Here is an 8,257-nt window from a genome sequence, read left to right as displayed (position 1 = left end):
ACAACAAAGAAGAGAACCAATCAGGTCAACAAACAAGGATTTGGGAATATCAAACCAGTGCAAATATGCACTTTTCAATTGTGTAGACAAAGTTTAGTTGTGTTTGACTGTACATCAGTCCGATGTTTACACAGTGGGAACTATGGGCAGGTTTGTCCAAATCCTGCATATGTTCATTTTATTCCTGAACATTATGCAATCCTCCATTTTCCAGTGTCGTATTCTTGTTCGCGTGTGTTTGGTAGATTGGAAATCCACAGCGCCACCTAGCGTACCGAACTATGGAGAACAGGATTTGTCTGTAATCCACTTTCCAGTGTCTCGAATATGCATAACATTATAGAATGTGGTCTGTATTAGACATGAACATGTTTGTTCCCAAATGACCAGTCTGACACACATGGACTAAAAGGCAATAGGTGTAAATAAATGTAATCACATATAACTCCATGTCATTGTTCCATCAGGCACATTGCGATGACATGATCAGATGATCAATATATGACCCAATATGTCTGTGTTTTATGTTACACAAACGTTTAATATATCTTCCATGAAAAGTGATGCACACGCCTGGATAGAAAGTGGTGAACCAGGTTTATCAATTACCACAACAACTGATTTAATAAATATATTTGATCAGATTATTTATTTATTGATATACAACTGTTAAAACAGTTGTTGTCGCTGCTGATTTTTAATGACAAGATCACTTGATGGGGATGTAGTGGAGAAAGGAAAACATGAATCCACACTTCTTTTTCTTCCTCTCAGAGCTACACGCTGTAGTGCTGTAAACCCGCTGCTCCCTGGATGTAGACGTAGCGTCTACTCTCCATACTGCTTTGGCCGTTGATTGTCAAAAATGTGTTTCTGTGATTTCTTTAGTGATGGACAATACAGTAAACGTGACATGAATTCACCAACACACACTGGGAATAGTACCACATAGTAACACTAAGCCACTAATTAAAACGGCAGACAGTACATATGGTGCCCTGTGCAGTAACTATGGAGTGAAGCTGTGTTGACTGACAGCATGTAGCCCTGATGAATCACCTCTGCTATTGGCTGTAATGTACTGTAATAAAGCAGCCCAAGACATTGTATTGCAATACAATGTACATTTTATTGAAAATAATAAGCTTACAAATCAAACATATATTTTCAAAGACCTAAAAATAAGTAAATACATATAATGAATTTGGAATTAGACTTCCACATTGGGACGCCAGCAGCAACACAGGGTAGCCATCCTTATTGTCATTCTTTCAGGGCGACCAGCGGAGGCTGAGGGTGCAGTAGGGAGGTAGTCCTCCATCAGGAGACCAGGTAGTTGGATCTGCATCATAGGCAGAGGTAAGCAGTCCTCCATCAGAAGACAAGACAGCTGGATCTTCATGATAGGTGGAGGGAGGTAGTCCTTCATCAAGATGCAGAAGCTGTTTGATGAGGTTGATGAAAGCCTTCCTGTCCTCAAATTCAGCAGCCTCATTCCTGGTAGGATTTTAGAGGCGGGAATGGCTTCGCCAAAGTCTATCAATTTAATCTTAAGGCGCTGATCCTGCATATTAACAAACATAATGTGGTCAGGTTTGATATCGGTATGCAGGATACCGAGACCCTTCAGGGCATCCAAGGCCACCAAAAGCTGCAAAGAAAGAAAAAAAAAGACAAGTATGGGATTGAGTTTTTAATCCCTGTACAGTATTCGGGTTTTTTTCATTGATTGTTGATATACAGAATAATACCCAATTGGTTCCATACAACAATGATACATACCTGCTTTGCGATTGGGCGGATCTCGTTCAGAGCAAGTGGTTTCCAGTCTCGTTCTCCGACCAGGTCATAAAGACTCATGTCCAGAATCTCAAATGCCAGACAAGTCTGTCCCATATGTTCAAACCTCTCAAAGAACTTGACCACGTTGGTGAGGTCTGGATTCAGGACACTGATGACCTCTAACATGGACACCTGGGGAACAAAGAGGTTCCTAGTAGATACTCTGGTAGAGCAGACACAATGTAACAAGGCAATACTGTATGCCATGAGAAGAAGTCCAGAAATCTACCTCTTTCAGTGTCCCGGGTGAATTCATCGTCCTGGTTGAGGATCTTTACAGCCACCGACTCTTGTGTTGCCAGAAACACGTGATCAAACACATCTTAACCATGGGCTTGTATTTCAGTGTTGGCTTGTGATTCTGAGACCATGTGAAGGAGAATAATGTATACAATACTGTTAATATCATGTGTGTCATGTTAATCTCTTTATTTAGTTCAGGAAACATATTAAAGTCTGCATTTATGTAACGCTTTTGTAGTTATAGCGGCCGCTAAGTCACTTTGTTCCTCATGACTTCTTAGTTTCTGTTTTAATAAGTGCTTTTTAAACAATCATTTTACATGCTAATGTATTGGGGTCGTGGGCAACAAATCAGTGTCCACAGTGTGATTTCAATGCAGATACATTCAGCATCATGTCAAATGTATTTTGAGCGCGTTGAGTCGGTCTTACCTGACACACCAGAGGCGTCTAAGATCCGCGATGACATTTTTCAAAGTCAAATCTTCTCAGTTTAGTATTTCCAAGGTTGAGAATGAACCTTCAAGCTTGAATCTTTTCACAATCAGAACGTATCACTGTCTTTCTTGATGCTTGTCTCAAAAGTGTGTGTGTCTCTCTCAATACTGAAGAAGAAATTACACCACTACTTCTATAGAACTGCAGCCCTAATGACATCACAGCATTTAGAACTCACTCATTCTGTTGAGTTCTTTTTAGAACTCTCTTAGAATGCACCAGCTACGGCTGAACAACAGGTTTTTATTCATCCAATCTCCTAAAAATATGAGTTTAGGTCCTGATATGGGGAATAAAAATGTTTTCCTGCAATTTGTTAGATTTAGATTATATAGATTATTTAGCGAATATTCATACATTCAAAAGAGCACCTGGAAAAATGTGTGTGTGTGTGTGTGTGTGTGTGTGTGTGTGTGTGTGTGTGTGTGTGTGTGTGTGTGTGTGTGTGTGTGTGTGTGTGTGTGTGTGTGTGTGTGTGTGTGTGTAAAGAATGAATTTAATTTGCTATTGCCACATTTTATTTAAAGGTCACTATTTCCTATTATTTGATCTTGTCCAGCCCCGGTGTAACAGGCCATAGTATACCCCCAGTCTGGACTATACCTGGGGTTAAAGGGGCCTAGGCCAGATTATACCCCAGGTATATTATGGCCTAGGCCAATTCATACCCCTCAGGCCAGATTATACCCCTCAAATCACATTATACCCCTCAAACCAGATTATACCCCTCAAATCAGATTATACCCCTCAGGCCAGATTATACCCCTCAAATCACATTATACCCCTCAAATCAGATTATACCCCTCAGGCCAGATTATACCCCCATGGTATCAGTAGTCTTGAGTGATATACACAAGAATTACTTAATTTTTCAACATTTTATTGGGGGTTCAGTTTTGTCAGGTAAGTTAAGTGAGAAAGCTAACTGATTTAAATCTTAAAACTCTAAAACATAGACTTGTATTACTTCAACCAGAAAAACAGAACAGATATTAGACTTCCACAAATATCAAAGATTACTACGTCCTGAAACTTCAACTTCTAAGACGAGCAAGTCCTTGCTACAATATAAATGTTCAAAGTTAAACACTGATAACAACATTAAAACATCCACAAAGATCAAAGATTACTACCACACTTCTCAGTAGTGTTACACATTAAAATGAAGCTATTGTTACTGGTTAGTTGGGATATATTTCTGTGAGCTGCTTTGCATGTATGAAAGAGTTGTCATGCTCTTTGATTCAATTCAATTCAGTTTATTTTATATAGCCCAACATCACAAATACAAGTTTGCCTCGGAGGACTTTACAATCTGTACACATGACATCCCTGTCCCGGGACCTCACATCGGATCAGGAAAAACTCCCCCAATAGAGATAGTAAAAACCCTTTCACAGGGAAAACAGGGAAGAAACCTGAGGGAGAGCAACAGAGGAGGATCCCTCTCCCCGGATGGACAGAAGCAATAGATGTCATGTGACCAGAATGAATAACGTAACAGAGTTACAGCACATTACATGAATATGAGTAGTATGCATGGACCACGATCCAGATAACCACAATCCATGTCAGCAGAAGGAGGTAGAGAGGAGGGGCATCAGGAGACATGGCAGGAGACAGGAGACAGGAGACAGGAGACAGCAGACAGGAGACAGGAGACAGGAGACAGGAGGCAGGAGACAGGAGACAGGAGGCAGGACCGGCTCCAGACAGCCACGATCCATGGAAACTTGAGGCGATGAAGCACAGAGAGAAGAGGAGAAAGGAGCTCTGTGTATCCTAAGACGTCCCCCAGCAGTCTAGGCATATAGCAGCATATCTAGGGGCTGGACCAGGGAGACACTTCAGTCACATTTCTACAGCATGCTTTATCATGACAATTTGTATTTTGACTTTTTATATGATATTTTTATAGCACAGGCATACGAAATGATACATGTTTTACAACATTTTATATGGCCTACTATATTATAGCATGTTTAATTACATCATGTACTATGACTTTTTATGGCTTTTAAAAATAAAATAAATACATATTATAGTATGAGTACAACAACTACTTCTCTGGATATTATACCATTTTCTCTATTTCAGAAAAGCCTGCCAATTATTGGTCCTGCTATAACAATGATTTGTAGTTCCTCGTTGTATACAGGAAATGTCCCCTCCTATTTCAAACATGCCACTAGACAGTCGTTATTAAAAAACCTAACTTAGATCCTGCTTTGCCCTTGAACTACAGGCCTATATCAAAACTGCCTTTTTTGTCCAAAATCCTAGAGAAGGCTATGGCCGGCCAATTTACTGCTGCACTGGAGAGGCACAATATGTTTGACAAATACCAGTCAGGGTTTCGCAAACATCACTCAACTGAAACCGCTCTCCTGAGGGTTTAAATTACTTATTAATGTCATCTGATGCAGGTGACTGCTCTGTTTAGTGCTCCTCGACCTCAGTTCTGCGGTTGACACCATAATGACACAAAGCACAGCAACTTCCTTACTTTAGGATGTTTTTCTCTATCCTATCCCACCGATTCAGTGTTTTATGAGTTTGCCCAATACTATATATCTAATAAAACCAATTCATGAAAGCGGCTACAGACCGCAGCTGGGTCTATCTGCCCTGTTCTGTTTCTTAACAAACACATATAATCTTGTTTGAAGGTTTGAGGTTTATAAAGAGCTACCAGGTAAAGGTGCGTGTATCACCTTTTGTCCCTCAGCGGACACCGTCGAGGCGATGTAAACACAGCTGTTTCAATGGTTCCAACGCGTTCAAGGTGTTTTTTCATTATGTTTTAAACTGTCTGCTTTGCGGAGAGTTCAAACTTGAGAAATATCTGAATCTGAGGAAAGCGACGGTGAGACTAAACGTGATTTAAACTGCGATGAAAGTAGTCAAATAGTAACAATCAGCACAACGGGGTGCTAAACCCAAAAGTGCAAAACCCTCCCATGCCATGGTCGTGACCCGCAAACACGGAGTGTAGTCACACGTCTGCTTTGTCTCCCCCGCGACCAATTCAATTCAATTCAATTCAGTTTATTTTGTATAGCCCAACATCACAAATACAAGTTTGCCTCGGAGGGCTTTACAATCTGTACACATGACATCCCTGTACCGGGACCTCACATCGGATCAGGAAAAACTCCTCCAAAAAGATAGTAAAAACCCTTTCACAGGGAAAAAGGGAAGAAACCTGAGGGAGAGCAACAGAGGAGGATTCCTCTCTCCGGATGGACAGAAGCAATAGATGTCATGTGACCAGAATGAATAACGTAACAGAGTTACAGCACATTCAATGAATGTGACAGAAATGATTCATATAATGAGTAGTATGCATGGTCCATGATCCAGATAGCCACGACCCATTAAGCAGAAGGAGGTAGAGAGGAGGGGCATCCCAGGGGCAGTGGGAGGAGAAAGCCAGATCGACGTGGCACACCAAGCACTGCAAGAAAACTCTGCACCAAAGAGGAGATAGAGGCAGTAAGACGGGCAGCCAGGGAGATGAAGGAGGCGAGAGAGAGAGGCAGAGAGCAACAAGAGCCCAGGAGAAGGATCAGAGGAGACAAGAGCAGGAGAGGAGGAAACTTAACTATCATGTGTAAATTTAAACCTATATAGGGCCTGTGGGGCTTAAAAGGTAAAAGGCGTCTCCGTCCAGAGAATTGCCTGAGATGAGATGTGTCCTCCCTCACCCCGTGTCCGCTCCCATCCCCTCCTGTGGGCTGCAATGAAAATTAAAAAAGACAACAAATGATAGAAATCTGAATCAAATAAATAACGCCTAATAACTTCAGTAATAACTCAAAAGAAATGGTAGGTAATAAAGAGTTAATGATTCTAACATGTTCGGTTTACAATTTGGTTGGCTGTACTTGCTAAACTCAGCCACTAGGTGTCGCGCTAGTTCAGACTGATTTGGTGACGCAACCCTCGGCGAAGGAGAGGAAGAGAGGACGGCAGATACCGCACCTTCAACCAAGGTAAGTGAACAAAGACCAACTATCAACATACTAAATGAAAGGACTGGAAGACAATATGTTGAACTTTTTATTTAGTTATTTATCTTAGTAAGTGGATTGTGGACGTGCTATGTGCTACGATGTTTTATTTGAAAACAAAGGACTCAATCTATTTTAGTAGATAAGTAGCTAACGTTTACTAGCTAACTTTCCCTTAGCTATTGGCTTTGGGTAACTTCAAGTTGTCAAGTTCGCGATAATGGAAATAGAGATTTTCTTTCAAAATAAAATGCAGACCAGCGGGTATGGTATGAAACAGTCTTCACTCTAAACGAGACGTTTTATTTTGAAGGAAATATCTGGTGTTATTTATACACTATCGGGGTGACTTTACGGAGATAGGAACTTTAATAGCTAACTAGCTAGCTAACTTACGTTAGCAAGTTGAAGCATTTGTTTGCTATCGGTTAAAGGAAACTACGAACACTCTATAATTACAAAATATAATTGAACCTGGGATACATCAAAGTACGTTAAGTTTTGAGTGGCATTGCTCTCTGTTCATGATCGTTTACTCTTTAGGTAGCATGTTAAACGCACGTATCGCTACGTTGCAACCGAAACTAACAACTTTGGTGGCTAACGTTAGCTCCGTGTTGTTGACACTGGGCACATCGGAGCGGAATCAAACTAACTCCATCATTTCCGTTATTCTCTGTCTTGTTAGTTTGTTTTATAGAGGACAACACGACGAGCTCTCGTTTGAAGTCTGTGACGTTACAAATGTAATTTAAGGCGACATTACACTTAACTAATGTCGCCTCTGAATATGTTTCATGTTCTCATCAGTGAGTACTCGCTTGGTCTTAGCTACAGCTTCACTGTTATCGTTTCACTGTCAGCCTTTCGAACTAAAACGGCTTATTTGCAGTGTACATTACCTTCATTCCCAGAAGGGCTTGGACTAATACAGATTGCGCGTGTGAGCTTGTTTAACTCGTTTTTTAATCGTACCAAACACATGAAACATGTCTGAAGTGTTTTATGTGGGAGGTCAGTATTGCCTAGAAAATAGAATTATCTCTTAAAGTGTAACTTATTTAATGATCTGTAATTTAGGCTAGCTGACACCAGCACATATTTCTCATCAGGCCCTCTGTTTCAAGTCTATACCCTCTACTTATTCCACTTGTCTGAATATGCATGGTCAGATATGCTTACTGCGTAAAGGACGTGTATATTTCTGCAGTTATATAAAAGTTGTGGTTGGTCAAATAGCTGTGACTGATTCACAACTGTGTTGCCTCCATTGTCAGTCCATCACTGCAAAACGTAGTGTACAAATTAGTGATAGTGTTTTATGAATGTTTTATCTCAGAGAAAAGACTCCACCATCAGTGCTTGCACAAATCAGATTTCCTCATCATTTCTTCATAACTGCATAATGTTATCACTGTTGCTCTGCTCAGACAGCAGTGCCAGCTGCTTTCCTTCCTCTTTTTCTGGGCCAACAGTCATCTTATTTTCATAGCTCAGTTTTTTTTTTGAGCTCAACTCCTTGTCGAAAAAAGATCTAACCTTGCTGCTTTGTTAAGCCTCCCATTTCCCCATCCCACCTTTTCTTATTAGCTATGTGGCTGCGTTCTGAATGGTCATGCTCTCTGCCCACTACATCGTCTGTCTGTCTTTCTAGGTAAAGC

The sequence above is a fragment of the Taurulus bubalis genome (assembly GCF_910589615.1).
Source record: "Taurulus bubalis genome assembly, chromosome: 11".
Taxonomy (NCBI): domain Eukaryota; kingdom Metazoa; phylum Chordata; class Actinopteri; order Perciformes; family Cottidae; genus Taurulus; species Taurulus bubalis.
The sequence above is the reverse complement of the archived record's forward strand: the minus strand, read 5'-3'. Positions refer to the sequence as shown.